Source organism: Pongo pygmaeus, chromosome 13, assembly GCF_028885625.2.
Source record: "Pongo pygmaeus isolate AG05252 chromosome 13, NHGRI_mPonPyg2-v2.0_pri, whole genome shotgun sequence".
Classification (NCBI taxonomy): Eukaryota; Metazoa; Chordata; class Mammalia; order Primates; family Hominidae; genus Pongo; species Pongo pygmaeus.
In genome coordinates this window covers 38,855,621-38,880,278 of record NC_072386.2, presented here as the reverse complement: position 1 = coordinate 38,880,278, position 24,658 = coordinate 38,855,621, and the positions used below count along the sequence as shown (strand labels likewise).

General features: G+C 38.2%; 1 protein-coding gene across 5 annotated transcripts in view; it reads left to right on the top strand.

The window, feature by feature from the left end:
- The window catches only part of ADAMTSL1 (ADAMTS like 1), a 443,802-nt gene that overhangs the window by 123,031 nt on the left and 296,113 nt on the right, over nucleotides 1-24,658 (top strand). The gene's annotated exons all lie outside the window — the stretch shown is intronic.

Genomic DNA, 24,658 nt, shown 5'->3' with positions numbered 1-24,658 from the left:
TCAGTCATATTTCTAATTATTTCAACTCTCTCTATTATTAATATGCTTATCAAGTTGTTGACCCTAAAATACTAGTCTTTCCAAAACTTGAAGTACAAGGTTTAAAAGTATATTAAAAATTTGAAAAATTTGAAACCTTGTCCTTGGCTTTTTGTTTATTTAAGTCAAATTAAAAATAGGCAAAGTAGAATTCAGGAAGCCTTTTTGAGATTTGGTGTCTTATGACACTTCATGTAATTGTTTAAAAAATGTTAAAAATCAAATTCTAATGTGAAAGACAATTAGTAATTATACATTGGCTAACTGGCATACTTCCAAGGAAATATCAAGTGAGGAAAGGGATGATTTTTTTTAATGTTGTAGCTACTTTAATTGTAAAGATCCTTAATAAAAAAAATTTAAAGCATCAAGTACCTTCCAGATTTTGAGCCTTTGAACATAATTTTACCCAAGTTTTAGCACATTCATGGTTGCCAAAGTCTACCTTGGAACAATCCTAATAAGGGCTCCTTTCCAGAGTCAGGAAAATCCACCCAGGCCCTAAAATTAGTGTAATAAACACCACCTGTCATCTCTGTTGCCGCTTTGGTTAGACTGCCCTGAGGAGCCCAAATCAAGAAGGAACAAAGTGTTTTTGATGTGGACTGACTGCTTGTGATCCAAGAGAACACTTAAGAATCTGAGAAATCTAGGGAGAATGGCAAGCAATGATCTTTGTGGTTAATAGAACAACAAGTCCAAGACAAATTCAGAGACCTTGGGGATATTTTGAACCTCTCTACAAAGCTAATCGCAAATCAGTACCTTCGAAAGGGATCGTGGAGAAATTATCAGCTGAATCTCCTTATTTTGTTTTATTTTATTTTATATGAAACATAAAATATGACCAGCATCAGGGCAGGTTGTGACTTGCCCAAAGTCTCTCAACTAGCAAGTGGCAAAGCCAGAAACACTCAAACCCAGGTCTTGTGGCTCCAAGTCCACTGCTCTTTAATCTGAATGAAGTAAGAATGCTTTTTATGTGTGTTTTTAAGAACCTTTAAACAAAAAATTTAAAGTACTTTATTTGGATTGTTTATTCATTTTTGTTTGCCTCTTTTTATTTGGATTATTCATTTTTGTTTGTCTCTTTCACCATTACTAAGTGCACTTCAGTCCCTGTGCTAAATTTCCCTCCCTTGTGGCCAGATGATCACAGGAACATTCTATTTACTTAAAAGTAGTTGTATTATTTAAAAAAACAAAAAATCAGTGGAAAACTTCACCAACAATGCAACATTCCAAAAACATCACGCTCATCATTTCCACTCCTGTAGAAATGCCGAGTGCAAACCCACTGCACCTGCACATCATAGTGATCTCAGAGTGGCCAAGAGCTAGTGGCTGACTAGTCCTGCGTGAGCATGGGTTTATAAATGCACTTCAGTACCAGTTTAGTTTCTTTGCCATCAGCGTTACAAGTGATTTAAGTAACAGATATTTCAGAGAAAGGGACGGGGTGGGTTGGGGAGGAAAGCTTGAGAAGAAGCAGCCAAAGTCACACTCAAATGAAAGAATATACCCAGTGTTTTGTTTTCCCAAGTTTTTGACTATACTTCATACTGTCCCCTCTGCCCCAAGGGTTCTCATAGTGGGGGAGGATTTCTGTCTCCTCCCTACTCCTGAGGGTGGCTGTCAACTTCTGAGGCAGAAATCTCAGTATTAGGGTTGATTGACAGAAAGATTTATTAATTTCTTGATGCACCCATCCATGCAATAGTCTTTTATTGAGCCACATGATATAATGTCCGTTCAGCAGTTTCCACTCTTGGCTTTTTTATTTGACACAAGTTAGGGATGAAAGGATTTTTTTTTTAATAGGGTAACAAAGATTTGCTTTGCTTGGGTGAAAATACAATTTGGCTTGTTAAAGAGGCAAAGACCCACTTAGTGGTGAAGCAAGTCCAGCTCTCCTGGCACCTGTCTTTTCCTTTCTGAAGGTGTGCCTTGGGACAGGCATGTGCCTCAATTATTGAAGGGATGGGTGCTTAGAAGGAGGTAGGATCATCTTGTCAGTTTAGAGGAGCACTGAGTCTCCTCATGCATGGGCTTCTATTTTTTAATCTGGAGAAATATTTTTATGCTCACTTAAAACATGCTCTCTTAGGCAGTGGGTAGGTAGAATGGTTTTGTCAAGGCTATTTGGGTTTAGCCTCCCATTTTCCCAGTAGTAGTCTCCAAGTTTCTCCCTATAATTCAAAGTATCATTTTTTAGTTTTCTCCCTGAGTTTCATGGCTCTAAAGCAGAAGTTGCAAACTAGCAATGCTCCAGCGAGAGGCAGCCTGTGGATAACTTCTGTTCTGCACCCATCATGGGCTTTTGTAAAAATTTGAATTAGTTGCCAGTATTTAAATATAATTAAATTATATTTATATAATTTATTTATAAATTAAATATATTTCCAATAAAAATCTGGATTCAAAACAGATTTTTAATCCTTTAAAAATCAGATCTGGCTGGGCGCGGTGGCTCACGCCTGTAATTCCAGCACTTTGGGAGGCCGAGGCGGGCAGATCAGAAGGTCAGGAGATCAAGATCATCCTGGCTAACGTGGTGAAACCTCGTCTCTACTAAAAATTAAAAAAAAATAAAAAAAATAAATTCAGATCTGCAGCATTTGGTCTGTACTCCAATACAGCAAGCATCTGATAGAGCTGAAATGACACTGCTGCCTTGAGATGCTGCATACTCTTTGGGGCCTCTTTCACTCACTGCACAGCCTGGACCTGTAGCTATCTGCTTCTCTGATGCTTCCCCAAAGGCTGTATAGGCTAGGTATTTCTAAGGGGAAGGAGAAAGAACTATTGTCATCATGATGGTAATGATAATAATAGAAAAATAATCCTCATATATTAAGCTCTAACCGTGCCAGACACTCCCAAGTACTTAACATGCTATTTAAACCTCAAAGAACCCCATCTACAGCCCCAAAAGTCTAGTTTTCTTGCCCAAGGTCATATAACTTGTGAGTGACTGAGTTAGGATTTGAACTCAGATCTCTCTGACCCTATAGCCTGTGCTTTTTATTTTACTATACTGATTCATAGAATTATACTTCCCTCCTAGACAACCCTCCCTGAATTTTAAGCCCCTGTGAATCTGTGACTGGATACCAAGAATTGGGGTCTCTACTTGCCACTGGTTTTTGGGTTTGTATGAGAAACAGTAGGAAAGAAAGAGAAGTTCTGGTTATCACTGGTGGGACTCCTTCTGCTTTCTTTTTTTTTTTTTTTTTTTTTTTTTTTTTGAGAAAGGGTCTCACTCGGTCACCCAGGCTGGAGTGCAGTGGTGCGATCTCAGCTCACTGCAAGCTCCACCTCCCAGGTTCAAGCCATTCTCCTGCCTCAGCCTCCCGAGTAGCTGGGACTACAGGCGCCCGCCACCACACCTGGCTAATTTTTTGTGTTTTTAGTAGAGACGGGGTCTCACCGTGTTAGCCAGGATGTGGTCTCGATCTCCTGACCTCGTGATCCGCCCACCTCAGCCTCCCAAAGTGCTGGGATTACAGGTGTGAGCTACCGCGCCCAGCCTTCTGCTTTCATCTCCTCTAGCTCAGGATCAGCTCTGGGTGCTAAGGCATACAGCCATTCTCCTGGGTAAAAGGAACTCTTTGGAAACTTTTTCTACTAAATCAATTTGATGCCACATTAAAGCCTTTAAAAAGAACATTTGAATATGAGGTAAAGAGCAACTACTCAAATTTTTAAAATCTAAAGAAACAAAAATATAAACTCTTAGCCTGTACTTATGGTTGTTTCAAAAGAAATAAATTTCTTATTCTTCGAACTACACATCTCATTTATGTTATTTTTCTTTCTTCCTGTTGATTCCAACCCCCACATCATCTTTAAAGCCTACTGCTTTTCAAATCCAGAGTATTGTCAATTTCCTATTGGTTTCCTTCAGCATTATTCTCCTTCACTTGTGTTTCTTTTCTTTCTGATTTCTCAAAACCTTAAACTAACTCTTTTGGTTTTCTCTATCTCCTTTTGAAAACTCTGGGAATACGTTTCCTAATAAAGTTTCCTTCTGTATACTCAGCTCCAGGATAGGACAATAAGTGCCCTTCCTGGTGAAATACATATACTCTATTTTAGGATTCTTTTGGTTACAAGCAATAGAAATTTAGTCTGCTCAACCTAAGCTCAAAAGGATGAATCATTGAAAGGATAAAGATTAATGACAAGAACGTCAACTATGTATTTAGCAAAATACGTGTTGGGCAACTAGAACCAAACAGAAAGCTGAAAGGCCAGGCCTCAAGAAGCACAGGTGCCAGGGCAGCTTTGAGGTCTTCAGCTACAGGTGTGCACAGATCTGACAAAAAATAACTTAGCTCTAATCGTATTCTGACTCTGTCTCCAGCCAATTTTCAAATTCCCAGGGAAGAGAATCTGGCCTAGTCTAAGTGTCTCTATTACTGAATTAATTAGCCATGGCCAGGTGATGGAGTGAATAACACAGTCATGGCCACTGGGGATTTCCTAGGGATGCTATAAGTGACTATAGGCATAGTGCCAGATCTGTAATTATTTTTGTATATTTATTTCTAAATTGGGGATTTGGTCTATATGAAAGTTGATTTTATTAAGTATGTGTAGCATATATTATACATTATAAATAATGTGTAGTATAATGTAGCACATATATACACATTTATATATTACATTATACATTATATATTATACATTATATATAGATGTAATGTCACATATATATACATTTCCATATACATTATATATGTAATGTATATTGAAGTACATAGCTTCCGATGTATAGTAAAATAATTTGACAGAAGGTTCTTAGAACTTTTAAAAATCTGAAATATTTATTGGTTAGAGATTCAGTCTGAGAAATATCTCATATATTTTCCTATAACAGGAAATAATTTATTAAGGCAATAGTTTTGTAAATCTCATTAAAGTTTTACCATCTTCATGATTGTTAGCAATTGTAGCAGGGCAATGCAGTACAGGCTCCTGCATAAGAAATGTCTTCCTAGTTAGTGAATGGATGTGATTTCACTACTGCCTACTGCCTATGAGAAGGTAGTCATACCTTGAGTCACTCTTCTGCTCCCTTCACAGTGAATTGCATCTTTTATGCTTTGGTGGGTGTATTTGTTAGGCTGGGAGTGCTCAGAAGTTAATACTGATAGACAAGCCATGGAAAACTTCTGTTTTGGTTCATACCAAAATCTTTTTGCACTAGGACAAAACGAAACTTCTGCTGCAAACATGAGCCTCCTCTCTTCTTTAGCCAAAAGTTCACCAGGGTTCAAACAATTTCTTGATGGATTCCAGCAAGATTTTGTGGGGCTATAAGAAATAAGTTTCTGGTTTGCAGCCTAGAGGAATGTGTCTTGCACAGTACCAGCACTGGAATCAGGACTCACCTGGATTCAAGCCCCAGACTGGGCTTCTAATCTGGTTCTGATTTTGGGGGGACTTGGCAGCCTGCCTTTATAGTTCCAGGGTATTGCTGCCATTCTTTAATTCAGAGCTCACCTCTCACCTTCACCATCAACCCTTCCCAGGCTGATGAGAAATCAGCCCCATCTGTACCCCAAATCTAGTACATAAGATCCTTTTATTCTCCCTCTCAAACAAATCTGTCAGACACAGTCACTTCTCAGTTGTCCATACTGATAAAGGAATACATTTCTATAGGTAATCTATGATATCTAGTCTATGGAGACTTTTTCTTCCCTGTAGAAAGGTATCTGACACATGGAGTTAAGTAGGTCAGACAATGAGAACTGGCAACACTGGAATGCCCACTGAAGGGACTGTGTGTCTGTGCAGGTAAGTTTTCTCTGAATTTTTGATACTTACTTTCTAAATACTCCCATTTTTCTTCCTTAGATCAATAGGCAACTTCTGAGAGGAAAAAAATGAGGTAAATATTTTTACGTAAAATGAGAGCTAAGTTTCTGACTTTTGAAGAACATCAGAAAATAATATTTTAAAACACCAACTAACATCCACTTACTTTTGTTCTTCTTCAACTCCTATGGTTGGGTTTGTTGTTGTAATCATTAATAGTAATGGTAGGTGTCCCATGATTAAACTCTGAGAGCTTTCTATTCCTTTGTTGAATCCTTATAACAACTCCTGGAGGTATGATTGGTACCATTTTACAGGTGAAGAAACCAAGGCCTAGAAAGATGAGGTGACATGGACAAAGTTATGCCGCTAATAAATAGCAGAACTTAGATTCAGATTTAGATCCATCTGTCTCCAAAGCTATATGCTATGCTATGCTATGCTATGCTATGCTATGCTATGCTATGCTATACTGTGCTACATGGTATGGTTGGGTCCATATATGTCTTGCTCAGTAGAAGAACAGTGAGTGCAAACACATGGAGTTTTGTCCACATCTAGTTAGAAAGAGGCCATAGGACCAGTTGGTATTTAGAGCAGAGGCATCATTCCATACCTCCTCAACAACCAACCACATAGCAGATGTTTACTTTTATTTGTTTCTATAATGACACAGCTCTATGTATTCCTTGCGTTAGTTGCTTCTGTGTTTGTTGCTTTTCTGCCTCCTATTCTTTTTTTCTTATAGTAAAATGTAACATAGATTTTACCATTTTAACCCTTTTAAGTATATAGTTCAGGGACATTAAATACATTCACGTTGTTGTGCCATCTCCAGGACTTTTTCATCTTCTCAAACTGACACTCTGTGCCTATTAACCAATAACTCCCTGTTAGAAATACCAAAATTGTTAGAAATAGATAAGTGGTGCCACAAAGAAAAGACAGTACGGAGACAAAAAATCTCTCAGCAAGGCAATCTTTACTTTCTGCAGAAAGGGTGCTCAGTCGCAGATGGAACAATGGCGAGAGCACACCTGAACAAAGGAAAAGCAGACATTTATCCCTACGCATTTGGGTTGTCCTTACTGCTGTGTCCTGCATCCATTGGCTGGAGCTGGACCTCATATTCTTAAACTGACACCCGATTTGCTAATAGCCTAAAACTTTCCTAAATAGGTAAGTGCAAGGAAGAACAAAGAAGTTGCTTACAAAAGGTTTAAGGAAGCAATAACCTTCTCAAATAAGGAAGGGGCATAGGCTGCAAGCTGGAACGTGCCTGTGAGCATGTCCAACAATTACATAGGGTAGGGCTTAACAAAGAGTTATTAGCACAAAGCAAGGAGGCTTGAGGAAAGTTAGTCTTTAAAAGAAACTATTATTTCTAACACTTATGGTTTATTCTTTAACAAGAAGGAAAACTTCGAAGAGGAAACTTTCACTTTCTACACTCCCCATTTTCCCCTCTTCCTAACCCCCAGTAATCACCATCTATTTTCTTTCTCTATGAATTTGACTATTTGGGGTGCCTAGTATAATGAAATCGTATAATATTTGTCCTTTTTTTGTCTGGTTTATTTTACTTAACCTAAGGTCTTCAAGGTTCTTCTATGTCATAGCATGTGTCATAATTACATTCCTTTTTAGAGCTGAATAATATTTTGTTGTATGAATATACAGCATTTTATCCATTTGGCATCTATGGACACTTGGGTTGTTTCCCCCTTTTGGCTATTGTGAATTATGCTGCTGTGAATATAGGCACACAAGTGTATGTTCAAGTCCTTGTATGCAATTCTTTTAGGTAGATAGGCACAGAAGTAGCATTACAGAATCACGTGGTAATTGCATGTTTAATTTTTTTAGGAACGGCCATACTGTTTTCTGTAGCGGCTGCACCATTTTACGTTCCCACCAGTTCTGCCTCCTACTCACGCCTACTCTTAGTTTATGAAGCCCTCTAGAGCACAGCTGCTGCAACTTTTCAGTCTTTTACCCTTTAACAGCTAGGACAATACCATTCCCATAAAGAGTGTTGATTAAAAGACATGCTCATTATAATGGAGATCATGATACTAAAATTACTTCAGCTTCTCCAGGAGATTTACGAATGTTCGGCCATGGAACTCCTCTCACTTGTATTCTTCCCTACCTTTTTTCCCTCTTCTGCTCCCAAGCTCAGAAAATAACCATGAAAATAGTGAGATGCCTCTCTGCGGAAAAAAATAAAAGTGTAACTGTGCCTCTTTGCATACCAATGGGGTATTTCAGAGAGTGGCAACCTGTTTATCTATGCAGTTGTTGATTTATGATTGCCAGTACATGTTTGGCAGGCTGAATCCACATCTGCAATTTAAATGACTACTTACAAAATGAGCCTTTTTTCCCTAATATCCAATTAGGCCCAAGGGCTGGCATTGTAGATGAAAAAGCAGTTATGTTGAAAACAGTTCTAATCCCAATTACAGAAGAAGTTATCACTGGTGGAACTATCAGAAAAACACTTGGTTCAGGAATGCAATCTTGACAGTCTACACATTTCAAGGCAAGAGCATGTTTATACTCAGCAATGGGTTCTGCACTCCACCTTGGGAAAGAACAGAAAAGACAGCCTGCTTTTGGTGTAGGCCCAGAGACAGCATCAGGCCTCAGATGAGTTTCCCACGTAACTCTTCCTATATCTCTCATTTTGTAATTGCATCACCCCTGGTACTGTAATCTTGAACACTTTTGGTGCTAAAGCTGCCAATTTTCCTGATTTTGTGGAATTTTTCGAGGTTCACAAATAGAAACAAGTGTACAAATATTCCATTCACATGCTTTCCAAATGTTTTTATTTTACCTTTGACTGAAAGGAGTCAGAGCTGAGTATAAAGGTGCTTTGATATTGGAACACACTCTCCTGGCGACATGCTTGACCCAGGCTGGGTGGCGGAAGCAGAAGTAGGTGCTACTTGTGTGAACTGTGTGTTCAAGTCAGCATGCTCTGGAATTGATAGTGTGTCATTCTGGGTTTTCTACTCCTTTCTGACACTGCGTGGTACAAACCAAAAGTTCACATTGGGGTCATGATTGCTGGCTTTTGGCAGGGCTTGGCGAGAAGGTCTCTGCAGGGTTAGGCCGCCCAGATGCGAGCTGTTTGGACTGAGTTCAGTTTGTTTCCATTCACTCCCTCTCCCTCCTCCCTTCTCCTCAGTCATGCCAACTGCTACTGGAGATGTTTTTCCTCTGTTTAAGGTAATAACCGAGTCAATGCTGAAGCCAAGCTATATAGGCAAGCATTGAAAATAAATTTTCAAGGGAGTTGTTTTCATATTATTAGAAAAAGCCTTGGAATCTTTTTGAAAGTTTTTGTTTCCTGAGAAACTGCCCTTTGGGAATATCTTTGTTTTTTGAGTGCCTTTAGCTTGGTGCTGAGAAATAAACTTAGGAAATATGATTGAGATGTAGTGGGCTAGGTTTTTAAACAAAATGCTCTAAACATTCCCTCAAAAACCATTTCTCTAAACAGTGCTCGCATGAGTAGCTGATAAGTACATGTGGTGCTGCCCAACCTCTTGAGGATACACACTGTTTGCTTGAAAGTCCCCTGGTATATTAGGTGACCTAGTGTAATAGGAATGACATTTTTTAAAGAGACTAAATCCCAATTCTGTCATTTTCTAGACAGGTGATATAGGTAGTTGCTTTGGTTTTGTCACCTGTTCAGTTGCAGAGTTTGTTTCACAGGCTTCACGAACTCTGTAAAACACCTGACAGGACTTGATCCACACACCGTACTTCATAAACACCACAATTCCTTCCCCCCCAATTTTTTTATTTATGGCCTCTTCTCGGCCTCAAATTTGGTAAGTGAGAACCATCCACTGCTGCAGTCTATAATTTCCTAATGCAATTTCCCACTCTTCAGAATAATTGTGGCTGACAGTATTTATTTTCCCCCTTCCTGCCAACTGAGATACAACCTCCATTCACTTGCCCTAAGACAAAAGGTTTTGTGGCCTCCAGCTGCGAAGACCAGATCTCACTGAGACAAACAACTGCTGTTATCTTAGGGAAAAAGACAAACCAGCCTACAATGAGCAATCCATGTAAGCCTTGCTCTTAACACACTCATTAAAAAGAATTTTAAAATTGAGGTTGGAAATCATCTGACAACTCAATGCCCAACTGTTCTGGGGAGCATGTTCATAAAAATTCTAGTAACAAATGTTTTCATCTCCCCTTTGATATGTATCCCAGCCTGTGATTCACTGGAACATGCCTGCACCTACAGAAGATAGTTCAACTTTCGATTGTAAAATTTTAATGTTGAAAAACAGCCCGAAGTCTAGGTCAACACTCTGCCAAGAATCCACTTGAAACAACTCTTGAAAACCATAAAATTCGTGGTCAAATATGTTTTTCTATCAAATATGGCATTTGATAGACCCACTTTGTAGAATATGGGGACTTTTCAAGTTAGATTCACATAGATGTATTGAAAAGAACGCATTGCATATTTTTTTTTCAAATGACTCAAAATTTTTTAATTGATGCTGCATTATGTAATACATTTGAAACTATAATCTTTGGTGATGATTCCGTTCAGCATTTTCATAATTTCTTTTTTTATTATTATTATTATACTTTAAGTTTTAGGGTACATGTGCAAACAAACGTGCAGGTTTGTTACATGTGTATACGTGTGCCATGTTGGTGTGCTGCACCCATTAGCTCGTCATTTAGCATTAGGTATATCTCCTAATGCTATCCCTCCCCCATTCCCCCACCCCACAACAGTCCCCAGTGTGTGATGTCCCCCTTCCTGTGTCCATGTGTTCTCATTGTTCAATTCCCACCTATGAGTGAGAACATGTGGTGTTTGGTTTTTTGTCCTTGCAATAGTTTGCTGAGAATGATGGTTTCCAGCTTCATCCATGTCCCTACAAAGGACATGAACTCATCATTTTTTATGGCTGCATAGTATTCCATGGTGTATATGTGCCACATTTTCTTAATCTAGTCTATCATTGTTGGACATAAGCCACTTATTGCAAATTACATGCTTTTTATACATAATACATGCAGAAGAAATGCAACTTGATGCAATATAGCCAAATTTGATTGTGGCATGAACCATAAAAATTGGAAATCCTTTTTCTTCTTTTCCCGTGGTCCACCATGAAGCAGTAAGGTTAGGGTACAGAAGCAGATAATTTGGGTACTTTTAAGGGGATTTGAAGATAGCATATACACTTCCTGTGTTAAGGTAATTCTTTTTAACTAGTTTGGGACAACTGACTAAACACCAATAATTATTATAAAGCTGTAGTGTTTAAAAAATTTCTAAACTTAAATATTCCAGTTACTACACAATTTAATTTCACTCTCTAATTAGACATACGCTGTGTGTTGAATTCTGTCAGATTTGGAATTTATAGTTTCAGCTGGATTTAAACTAGGACTATAGCAGGAAAGAAAAAGAATTCATTTCTATGCACGTGAGTGGGGTTTAGTGGAATCTTAATCTTTCTGAATGGGAAAATGTATGCAGTCATTTCTTTTCATCTCAGCGCCTTTGAGTGAATTTGCTTTTGTCTAAAATGAAAGGAGAAACAGCTCATTTTTCCATTGTCATAATAGTGCAGTGATTCAGCAAAATGTAACTGATTATCCTGAACCCACAAGGCTAGAGTTAGAAAGGGTAGCCAAATTGCTGTCAGCTATTTCCAGCTCAGTCCCATCACTCTATCCAGCAGCTCACCTTTCATCTGGCTCTGGAAATTTGGGGATCATTAAAAATCAGCCAGCTCACTTTTCTCTTAGGATTTTGTGACTCCTGTTTGATTGGTTCATTGTTAATTCTGATTAATAAGAATTTAAATTCCCAACTTCCAGAAGACTACTTTTCCTTTTTAAAAGGTTGTAACTGATTTGCTTTTGGTTTATTCATTTAGATTCAGGGATTCTTCTCCATTAAAATAAATAAATTTTGAATATCCCATATATTAAGATGGGTTGCTGAATGCCCACTTTCTTTCATTACATTCAACTGGCATATTGATACATTCATATGGGCAGGAACTCCAAAGGAGAAAACAGGACCCTAGGCTCTTGTCCCAGTCCCTGAAAATATGTCTTTCCCAGCACCTTAGGTTTTAGAAGAATAACTATGAGAAATCTCTATTTTGTGCTGACAAATAAATTTAATGATAGTTACTCGATTGTATATATTTGAAAGTGGTTCCTGAATTAACTCTGGATCAGTAGTCCTGGAGTTGGAGAGCTAAGGAAGGATGTTTTCAGAATTCTAAACATTTCTGTTTAATTTGAGTACAATGCAGAGGAGATGATCTGCTACTCCACAGCAATTTCAGAAAAGTATTTTTCATTTCTAACAGAACTCTACCAGAGGTCATTTCCCAAAGAGCCAACCACGCTTGCTGGTATTTCATTGGCTACTTTAGCAGGGTAGAGGGAAGTTAAAAAAAAACTATCCAGTGGAACTCCATCTGCTCTGACCTCTCAAGGAGAGTATATTCCTTCAGTGGAATTTGAGTTGTGATCTTACGTCCTATATGCTGTTGTCAAATCCAAAGGGGCTGAAATACATCTGAGCTTTTGCAAACTTGACCCTGTCTCTAGAGCTGTGGGACTTGGAGTCTACAGGTTCCCAGATCCCTAAGCCACCCTTTATAGCTTCAGATGCATTTCACATATATAATGAGAAAATATCTGGTATTTGCACAGTGACTACATATCCCCCCCAAAATAATCAACACACGGGGTCTGATAATTCTGGAGACTATGAAATAGAAGATTTAAAAATAGAGTTGTCCCAGAAATTCCAGGATAGTGGTCAGAGTTGTTATGTGCTAGGCAATGAACTGGATCTTTTTATATAAGCTATCACCTCAAATCCTTAGAACAAGTATATAAAATAGGTCGGATTATATAACTCACAAGAGAATTGAACTCATACTGAGAGTGATATATTCAAGCCATCACATCCAGGTTGAGTTGTTGGTTGCACCACAATGTCATGCTGCCTCTTTTGCAGTTTAAGGTTCCACATCACATAGATTCTTGGTATAAATAATGATGTTCCAGGGTAAGAAGTGGCCAGGGAAGTGAATATGTGGATCAAAAACTGAGATGCAGCACTATGGTCTTGTTGGTGTTAAGTGTGACATTTCCAGAGGGGGAAGTATACCTTTAGCAATTGTAAAGTTTATGGTAGAACTGGGGGTCATGTCATGGCTCCATTTGTTCTGTGACAGAGTAAAAATTATATTTTCTTAGCAGAAGAAATTTACCATTTCATCCAAATATTTTGTGCTATGGCTTTTTCCACTGGGAAAGAATCTTAGATTAGCAACCTTTAGTTTCTCAAGCTGATCTGAAAGTTTGCTGCCTTGTGCATGCATTTGAGATACCTTTGAGAGAAAGAAGAGTTACTTTACAGATGATGCTTTTGCTTAAACTCTGCTTTTGATCAATTCTCTCCGGGCTCTACCCTAAAGTGACCAAGTGTAGACAGATAGAAATGGCAGTAGAGAACCAGGAAGGAAAAAGGGTTATATTTGTTAATATTTCAGTTGAGGACGTCTTTAACAGACTTTGAAAGCAAGATATTGATAGCACTGTCAAAGAAGTTTCAAATTAATATAAAGTAATAAGTTTTGAGAGGTAACCAGGTAAGAGCCAAAGAATGACACAAGCCCTCCTAACTTGGGAATCTGAGATGCATGAACAATTGTGATGGGTGGAGAATTGTTTGGGGACATACATAAATCCCTCTTCACCTTTCCTTTTCCATCCTCTCTAACCTTGACACACAAATGCAGCCAGCACACTATTGCTGTTGGAATATTGACTTCAGATAACATATCCAGACATGTAAACAAGTGTTTAATTGTGTGTAGAATTTTGTTTAAATTATGGACCATATCTGGAATTTAAAACTCTTTAAATATAAATTTCCAGAAAAATTTTCGGAGGTACACATGTGAGTTCCAGCCATCATAGTAGAATAGCTACTTTGTGGTGACTTACTGTACAGACACATTCCAGTAAGATCCACATTTGTACCAGGGCAGAATACCAGCTGCTATCCTGTCTTCTCAACAAAGGACTCTTGTGTTTAAACAAAAACTATGTACTGTATGCCCAGCAGCAGAAGGGAGTCTGAGCAGTGATGTCAAAGTATACCATGATGTCACCACAATTCACAAAGAATTACAGTTAATGCCATGTGAAGTGAGGCCAAATTCAACACTTTCCCTCTTGGGTACTTCACAGTCTGAGAGACAGAAGCAAGGCCAGAGGTCAGGCCTTTGTATAATTTTGTTTCGCATTCTCCAGACACCCTAATTTTGGAAGTAGGGGAGGGAGAAGACAGCCTGCTAAAGAAAAGTCCCTGACCATCTGCTGAGAATGAATTGTAGTGTCTGTATGCACAAATGTCTATACTAGGATCGTTCTTAGGATTTTTGTTGAAGACTACTAAAGAAACAAATTTCACCAAAAACAATACACAAAAAAATCCAGATGTGTTCAGCAATAAATTTTTACAGGAATTTGTCCAAGACCCTGAAGTAAATAAGACGAGAACACAATAAATCAGACTCGGAGCACCTGAGAGTTTTAATAAATGTTAGAAATCAGACTTACTTATTCTCTTTTTCCCTTTCAGAGTGTTTATCCAGCCGTTAGATGGTTTAGATTCTTGACCTCAAGAAAGGCAATATAGGAAAAAATTATTTAAAATGTTTGCAATCTTAGCTCAAATAATAAAGGACAGAAATAGGACTCTTAAAAATTAGCACCTGGCAAATTTTATTCCTATGAAACCAGGTCCTCCTCTATAATTTAACCACAGAGGCTGCCGAAGTTCCTACCCTTTGGTGGAGGTGGGAGTGTGTAGGTTTGATGTAGAAAAAGTGTGGCTTTGCCCCAGCCAGACCACCAGCCAAAGGGTCGGAACTCACAAAAGGTAAAGGGAAGAGCCAGGCCAGGGGGTTGCCCAAGCTGAAGTCTATTAGGAAGAGCCAGGAATCAGGAACTCAGTAGATTAAGTACAAAGTGAATCTACAGATCCAGAGTTGGTGTCAGAGTCAGGGCATGAAGCCTGGGGCACTGTGCCTAGCAAGAAAGAAGTCAGAGGGAGGTACACTTGGAAATAATGAGCATTTATGCCCCAAGGCAATTCTGGAGTAGTGGGTAAAGGACCAGAGACATAGCAGGCAAGGTGACAAGTGGAAATTAAACTCTCAGATTACAGTGTTATAAAATGATTTGTCCTTAGAGATCTTTTTCTTTTAGAGAGTGCTCTTTTGGTCTTTGGAACCAGTGGCAGAGAGTTTAAATGGTAGCAGCTGTTATGTTTTAGCTTGAGACAAAGAGGAAAATTCTTTGAAATCGCAATATAGCCCTGTCACCTGTGGTGTTGCCTATAGGCTGAATCCATTCATTCATTGAACACATATATTTTAGTTGCTTGCTGTATGCCAGGCACTGTTCTAGGTGGACAGTGAACAGGGCATCCAAATATCGTTGACCTAGTAGGAGATAGAAAATAAATAATGCGCTTAATAAATATCAGTGGAACAGAATAGAGAACCCAGAAATAAGACTGCACACCTACAACTGTCTGGTCTTTGACAAAAACAAGCAATGGGGAAAGGATTCCTTATTCAATAAATGGTTCTGGGATAACTGTCTAGCCATAAGCAGAAAATTGAAACTGGATCACTTCCTTACACCATATGCAAAAATTAATTCAAGATGGATTAAAGACTTAAATGTAAAACCTAAAACTATAAAAATCCTGGAAGACAGTGTAGACAATACCATTCTGGACATAGGAACTGGCAAAGATTACATGATGAAGACGCCAAAACCAACAGAAGCAAAAATTGACAAATGGGATCTAATTAAGCTAACAAACTTCTACACAGCAGAAGAAACTATCATCAGAGTGAACAGACAACCTACAGAATTGGAGAAAATATTTGCAAACTATGCATCTGACAAAGGTCTAACATCCAGCATCTATAAGAAATAAAACAAATTTATAAGAAAAAAACAATGCCATTAAAAGATGAGTAAGGACATGAACAGGCGCTTCTCAAGACACTTATGTGACCAAAGAGCATATGGAAAAAAAGCTCAGCATCACTGATCATTAGAGAAATGCAAACCAAAACCACAATGAGATACCATTTCACACCAGTCAGAATGGCTATTATTAGCAAGCCATTTCTAATAACAGATGCTGGTAAGGTTGTGGAAAAAAAGGAACACTTACACACTGTTGGTGGGAGTGTAAATTAGTTCAAGCATTGTGGAAGACAGCATGGCACTTCCTCAAAGACCTAAAGACAGAAATACTATTTGACCCAGTAATCCCATTCCTGGGTATATACCCAAAGGAATATAAATTGTTCTATTATAAAGGCACATGCACATGTATGTTCATTGCAGCACTGTTCACAATAGCAAAGACATGGAATCAACCCAAATGCCCATCAATGATAGACTGGATAAAGAAAATGTGGTAAAGAAACACCATGGAATATTATGCAGCCACAAAAAAGAATGAGATTATGTCCTTTGCAGGGACATGGATGGAGCTGGAGGCCATTATCCTTAGCAAACTGACACAGGAACAAAAACAAAAAAACAAACAAAAACAAATACCGCATGTTATCACATTTAGTGGGGGCTAAATGATAAGAGCACATGAAGACAAAAAGGGGAACAACAGACACTGGTGCCTACTTAAGGGTGAAGGGTGAGAGGAGGGACAAGATCAGAAAAGAACCATTGGGTACTAGGCTTAGTACCTGGGCAATGAAATAATCTGTACAATATAGCCCCGTGACACGCATATACCTATGTAACAAAGCTGCACATCATGCACATGTACCCCTGAACTTAAAAGTTAAAAAATAAATATTATGACTGAGGAGAAATATAGCTTTAAAGAGTCTGATCAAAGTAGATCTTATTGAGAAGGTATTAATTTTCTCAAACGAAGACTTCAAAGAGTCAGACAACTGCCGTCAAAGTGCCTGAGGAAGAGTGTTACAGCCAGTGGTAACAACTCAGGGCTGTCCTAAGATGAGAAGGTGTTTGTTGTGTTTGAAGAACAGCAAAAAGACTGAGCCAGAGGGAGTGAGGTCAGAGAGGTCGTTCACATAGATGCTGTAGGACACTGTGCGCTGTTGTAAGGGTCCGGTGAACCTGCAAGGAAATTTGCTAGTCTTGGCTATGACTGCTAAACCCCAGAAGAGAGAACGCCAGGTGTGGGGAGGATGTGCATCCTCCTTCTGCATGTCTCTTCATTGCCATCTAAACCTCAAGGGGAACATGGTATCTCATAGACTAGAGAGATGCTCATTGACGACGCAGTGCTGTTCAGCCTAGACTTCAACTCTGGTGACAACAGATCCTAGTAATGCGATTTGCGGCAAGTTGTGTAATCTTTCTGTTTCAGTTTTCTTTTTGTGAAATAGACACAATTGTAGCTAATTTTCACGGTTATTACAAAAATTATGTGAGAAGCTATGTATCTAAAAATAGCAAGTTTTGGCAAACACTAGTTCACATTTCCTTCTGTAAGCAGGTTTCCCTCCTTTCTCCTCCTCCATGCCCCTTTGACCTTTAGTTATACTGATCTTACTCCCTTTCTACTCTCACCTGTTTTGAGGAAATAATCTGATTAAACCCCCTCACCCTAGATTGAGACCAAGCCTACCACCTATACGTATTCCCAACAGCACCGTAACAGCCAGCGTAATGCCTTATGCTCAGCTGATTTGGTCTAATTTAAGTATAATCAGCAACTTCATGTGTTACTCCTCCCAAGGGTATTGGAACAACAAACAAAGGACTACACCAGTGGTTCCCAACTTCTTAACACAAAGGAGCCCTTTATTATTTTTTTTCCTATGGGCCTTGCATTTTGGAAGTTTCCATCTACTCAAAACACTGCATGTATTAAGTAATAATTTGTTTTCCCATTTTATAGCTAAAAGACCTGAGTTTGCAATTAAAAAATAAATACAGTAAAGGTCAGGATTCAGCTTATTTGTATAATGAGATGATTGGTGTTTTGGTGACCTTATGTAGTTTTACTGCAGATAAATATATTTCCATTAGGCTTTTGGAAGTAGTAAACATAGCTCATGGAGCACTGTTAGCACCTTTGTGAATTACTGCAGATTCTATTTTCTCATATTGGAAACCTTAATTGTAAACCAAAAAAAAACAAAAAACAAAAAACAAAACAAAACAAAAAACAAACCAACAAAAAAACCAAGTGTGTAAAAGAGGAAATTTTGGTACCCATAACAAACCATGAGAGAAGTATGTATGTCTGCCTGTGTGGCAGGGGGAGGGGTAGGAGGTGTGGACCACAGGTGTTTTTGGGGCTGAGCCCCTTCCCATTCACTTGCTATATGTGCTTCTAAGGCACAGATCACAGATGAAACCATCTGTTCATCCCTGTGCATAAGTGTAGCTCTAGAGGTAGTGATCTTGATTAGAATATTCAAACTTGTTATTACCACTCACTATTGCCATATAAATATTGTATAGTATGCCTTTTCATGGTTAATGGGCATCCTACTATAATTTATAGTCAAAAAATCTCAAGGTGGAATTTTGGTTTTGTTATTCACCAGCTATGTGACCTTGGGGAATTTATCTTCTCTGAACCTCAGTGTTATAATCTGAACTTGAAATCATTCAAATCTTAAGATAAATAATATCTATGGATAATTGTCTAAAAGGTAGGCAACCAATTCCTTTCCCTGCTTCTGAAATGGTAAATGGGTTTAGTTTCCTGATTTGACAACTATAGTCTATTGGATTCGGCTTCTAGAGCCCAGTGTCTTCAAGAATCTGGAGCCACATAAAACCTCAGTGACAGAGAGTGCTGCTGCTGATTAGTAATATCTACTGTGGTCCTGGTAGGAGGTATAGCTGCACATGTGCCAGAATTTTGCCAGCCCAGCCCTAAGTACTCCAAAATCTGCCCTTGGAGTAAATCAGACCATCATAATGCTCTTTACCTGGATGATTTGTTTTGGCTTCTTAAAATTTGCTTTTATTTTTTTGGAGACAAAGTCTCGTTCTGTTGCCCAGGCTGGAGTGGAGTGATGCCATCTCGGCTCACTGCAACCTCTGCCTCCCAGGCTCAAACAATTCTCATTCCTCAGCTTCCTGAGTAGCTGGGGCTACAGGTGTTTGCCACCACACTGGGCTAATTTTATATTTTTAGTAGGGATGGGGTTTTGCCATACTGGCCAGGCTGGTCTCGAACTCGTGGCCTCAAGTGATCCGCCTGCCTTGGCCTCCCAAAGTGTTGGGATTACAGGCATAAGCCACCACGCCCAGCATAAAATTTGCTTTTATCAAATGTCCCCTGATCATTAGGCTTCATCAGAGGTTATTAGAGCCACCTCTTTGAAACTGCTTGTATGTATTTGCTCAGATGTTATTGGGACATTGTTATATGACATTGACTTTCAGAAGACTCACAATTAATGTGTATCTATTATTTCGGTACTTTAATTATGGTGCTCCTGAGTGGTTTTTGATTTGTTCATTTATTACACAAATATTTATTGTCTATATGTACTATAAAGAACATATTATTGCATACATTTTCTAAAAGATCCAGTAGATTCTCTGACTCTTGCAACTGCTCATGTGTTCCTATTTTCTAGGAAGCTCAAATCCAGATGTGACCTCCCCCCACCACATCTAGCAACTGTACAGGACGGCATAGTGTGCATTATGTTTAGTTCTCTCATTTCTAGATTTATCTTTCTTACCTTTGCCTTTTTGCTCCATTCACTCATTTGTTTTTGTAAATTTTATTGTTATTTATATGCTATAAATCTTTTTTATTGTTTAATGAAAGGTTAAGCATAAGCAAATTAATGAATATCTAAATCTTTTGAGGATGAGGTTAGAAATGCACTCCCTCCCGTATTTATTAAAGTAATTAGTAAATAAAGGATAATCCATGTAAATCACACTGTTACCCATAAAGTTCTATCTGAATTAAGTAAATATAAATAAGAACAGCTATGATCAGATTTGCACAGTTTAGTTTTCCATATTTGTCTTTCCCAGTGCTGAAAATAGAAGGCTTTAAAAGTTTCTTACCTCATGGTGTTGGATCAAGAAAAGCTTGACATCACTGGCTCAGTATTTGACGCTAGATTGAGTTCCTTATGGGAAACCATTTGAAATGACGCCATTGTGAACCCATCCTAAGAATGTCAGTCTGAGGCATGATATCTGCTTATGGGTTATGTTTATTTATGTTCTCCAAATTATTAGCATGGTGATCTTTCTTTCTCCCGTGGCTACTAATGAAGACATTTTATTATACATATTTCAGTGTCTAGAGAATTTCAGTCTTGCATACTGCCTGTTCTCTTGCTATCAGCTCTGTAAAGTGAAGGAAGAAACCCCTACTGCAGGCCTGATGCCTAAAATCTGCACAACATACTAAGTCTTTGAGCCAACTTGGATTGGATGCTATGATCCTAGTTTTTTTTGTTGTTGTTTTTTTGTTTTTTTTTTTGGCAGTGGGGAGGGGGCTGGGTTAGGGGGCAGTTCTCTCCCTTCCTTTAGTAAATCTGAAAGAAGAATAAAGAAAAATCAGCAGTGTTAAGTGTGCTTGCTCAACTCAAAAATAAGACAAGGGGCTGCATATCTTTGTACACATATATGTATATAAGAGAGGGTACAAAAAGCATACATTTAAGATATGAAAACAGAACTTGATAACCCACTAGTGGTGTCTAAACAATGAAAACACTATTAATTTGGTAAGTTTCAGGGTGCTATTTTGCCTTTCTTTAAATTTTTCTTGGAACTTCTCACTTTTGTTACCTGAGATTAAAATATTGCAAAATAAGCAACACTGTGCAATGATTCTGGATGAGGATGAGGTCAGACCGCTGCATCCAGCTGACACCTCATAGTGGAGTACTAATAAACTGTATTAGACCAAAATATTCAGTTTTCCACTGTTTGCAAAAAAATTTCATGCGGTTGCCAAAGTTATGAGTGGTCATTATCTCACTTAAATGTTTTGTCCAGAATGGGGTGGGTCTGGGAACTCAGTGACCTAAACATTGCCTTCTATGACACTTCTCTAATAATTAACATAGGTGTACTTGGGAAATAGTTTCTGAAAAATAATAGCCCTTTACAGCAATTCTTGTTGATGCATCAGGACAGAGGTTTAGGTTTAGCCTCTTGCTGTCATTTATGGTATGTCTGTTTCTTTGTGTGCACAGTTAAAAACACATGTACATATACATACCTACACACATGCATGCACACATTTTTGCAGACTCGTATGTCAATGACTGCAGTCTAAGGTCGCCTATCTGTAAACTACATTGGAACTATTAGCAAACCATTATGTGTTTCATCGATTCATCAGCATTTATTGTGCATCTCAAATGTCTGATACTGGGCTGAGCATCAGAAATATCAAGATTAGTAAAACACAGGTTCTCGGGTAGCCCAGGATGTTGTGTGGAGATAGACATGTTAATAAACTCAATATAAGTTATATAACAATTTGAATTGGGTATACATGAAAAAAAAACAAAATAATAGTGGCTTAGACACATAAAGGATTTATTCTCTCACAAAAAAAAAAAAAGATGTAATCCATCCAAGTGTGGTTCAGGAAACAGGATCTTTCACTCTTTCTGCTCTGCCATTCTGAGTACAAGGCTTCCATTCTCAAGATTGTCTCATTTCCAAGATGGCTGCTAGAGCTAGCAGGAAGGTAGGAAGGCAGAGGGCAGAAAAGGCATTCCCCAGCTAAGTCGGCTTCTTTTAAGTAGCCTTCCCAGAAGCCTCACACAACACTTCTACTTTTATTTCAGTAATTATGATTTGTTCTCATGACCAATGAGAAATGTATTATTTTAACTGCATATAATGCTAACCCAGACAAAATTGGCATCCAGTACAAGAAAAATAAGAGAAGATGGATATTTGATGACAACCAGAAACCTCTGCCACATGGAGGTATGAAGAAACGGCTATGGAAACATACAGCAATAAGGCAGTTACCTCTGGAATCTGGACAGGCTTTCTTGAGCAGACACCTAATTTGGGATTTGAAGGATGAGTAGGAGTTTGCCAATTAAAGAATAGGGAAAGAGTATTCTAGGCAAAAATAATAGCATGTGCACAGAGGGCCAATTAAGCCCATTTTTGTATTTCTGTTTATTTTTCTCTCTGTTATTAATAGTAGGTCTTAAAGTAACAACTAATTTTAATTAATCTAATAGTTACTCAAAATCAACAGATTAAGATATGTCAAGTGTGATTATCCTGATATCTCTGCAAACAATTTTCCACTTGGACCAAAGTAAGAACATTTTATCTGATATAAAGTATTCCACATTTTAAAAATAATTGAGTTAGAAGATTTTGGCATCTTGAAGAGGAATTGATAACAGAGAAAAGGAAGAAAAAAAAAACAATGTGTCAGGGAGATGTTTGTCTTTTAAATTCTGAAGCTAAACAAAGCCCATTTAAAACTGACTTGGTTCATATCCTGGGGTCCATAAACCCACACTGAGAGCACTAAGTCAAGCGTCTAGCCAAGTTACTCTTAAAGTATGTCACCTCCTATTTAACTATTCCTAATATTACTGTTGCTTTGGATCTGTGAAGCTGAATTGTTCTTTACTTAAAATGGTTTTGGAACCATAAGAAATCTTTAGACTTAGAGAGAGATTTTCATGATTATCTCCTTTGGCTCCATTAGAGGCATCAGAGTCCATTAAAAATTTTCCAGAGAAACTTAAATCCTTTGAGAAACCTGAAATTCCTATAGTTTAAGGAGTAAACCCAGTCAGATTTGGGATGCCTGAGAGTGGAAATTCCTGTGCCCAATGCCTGTGCTGTCCTTCCACATAGTCAAGGATCTTGTCAGATTAAGTCCTCTTCAATCCCAAAAACCACAACAATAGTAGAGTCAATAATGCTTTGAATGTTGCCTAAATTAAAACTGTCATGCTTTCTCAAAGGATTTGGTCCCTCCAAGGCAATTAGGTTATCAGTTTTCTGATTTTTTTTTCTTTTTTTTTTTTTTGGCCAACTTGGTTTTTTGCTTCCTCTCCAATTAGTTAGTATCCAGGCATTTCTAAAGGACATGGTGGACCTCATGTGACACCTCCCTTCCATTGTTAACTCTGACTCTTCATTCACATCTCAGCTCAAAAAAGTCTCTCCCTAAGAGAAATCTTCTCTTGCCTCCCTAACCAAATTGAATTCTTCATATTTTATGCTCTCAGAGTGTCATGTGTCTGTGTTTTATACCTTTTTTCATGATTATCATTTTACACTTATTGTGTGTGATGATTTGGGCACTATCTCCCTCTGCCACTACATTGTAAAGTCTCGTGAGAGTGGACCCATAGATGCTGAAATTCACCATTGAATGTTGCTCCTAGCACAGTGGCTGGCCCATAGCAAGTCCTCAATAAATATTGCCTAACTGGTTAAATGAATTCTTTTATAAATAAAGTACTTCTGTAATCCCATTTCACACTGTACTCAGAATATAAGAGTGAATACAGAATTGATCAGCTCATGGGCGAGCCCATCTACAGATATGAATTTTGAAAATAATTTTACTGCAGTTATGTAGAAATACACCAAAGAAGTCTTAAGCCAGCACATGCTTGGCACTGCAGGGATGAAATTCGGTTGCTTTCTGAAGTGGCCTCACTGCAGCCTCTGAATAGATTGAGCCAAACTGCTCCTCAGCTACACTGAACCCATAGGGATAGAGCCCATCTGCCTTTGTCCCTGACTTTAGAACTCAGCACCATGTTTTCCTGACATCTTTGCATTTAAAAAAAAATATACAGTTATTGAAGGGGCTGTTGCTTTTCATCTATTTTTAAAAGATGTTCATTTGTTATTAATGAAAAAACACACATTACCACGTTTTAAAAATAGAGTACATATATAACACAATGTTAAATAATTATGTTTTTAAACCTTCGTCTAAACATGTGTTTGCAATTATTATTAATAAAAGGAATAAAAAAGAAAATCAAGCCTCAAGCCTCTGGTCATATTAGCAACCAGATTTTCGAAAGGCAAGACGAACTGTGAGGACTTTATGAAGAGAAGCCATAAGTCCCTTCAGTTGTCACTACCATTATCATTTTATTTTGTCAAAGAGAGTAATTGAAATAGTTTGAGAGTGGAATAAATCTTTCCATATTTGATCTAACTAGAACTGTAAGGCATACAACCTTGGCATAGTTTGGATTTGAATTTCTAAAACTCAGATATTAGAAAGTAAAGAGGAAAGGCCCAAATGGCATTGCCCACATACTTTATAAAAGCCTGTGATGTTGTTAAGCCTGATTTGGACCAGGCATAAATGTTTCACTAGAAGTCTTTAGAACTTGGCTGCTTATTAGCTAAGTGACCTTGGGTAAGACTCATGGCCTCAACTATAGAATGGAGATATCTTACTTGCATGGCTCTTTTGAGAATGAATGAGATATTTGTACTGTGCCTGGTACAGGACAGGATAAGGCAAATGACAGGGTCTTAGTGGTATTCATCCCTGCTGCCCTTCACGCAACCCTCCTCTTACACACACACACACACACACACACACACACACACACACACACACACACACACTAAGTTTGTATCTGTCTGCTGATTCTCTTATCTTTTTTAAGCTGGAGTGCTAGCTAGAAAAGGAAGTATTTTCCTTATCACTCAGCAA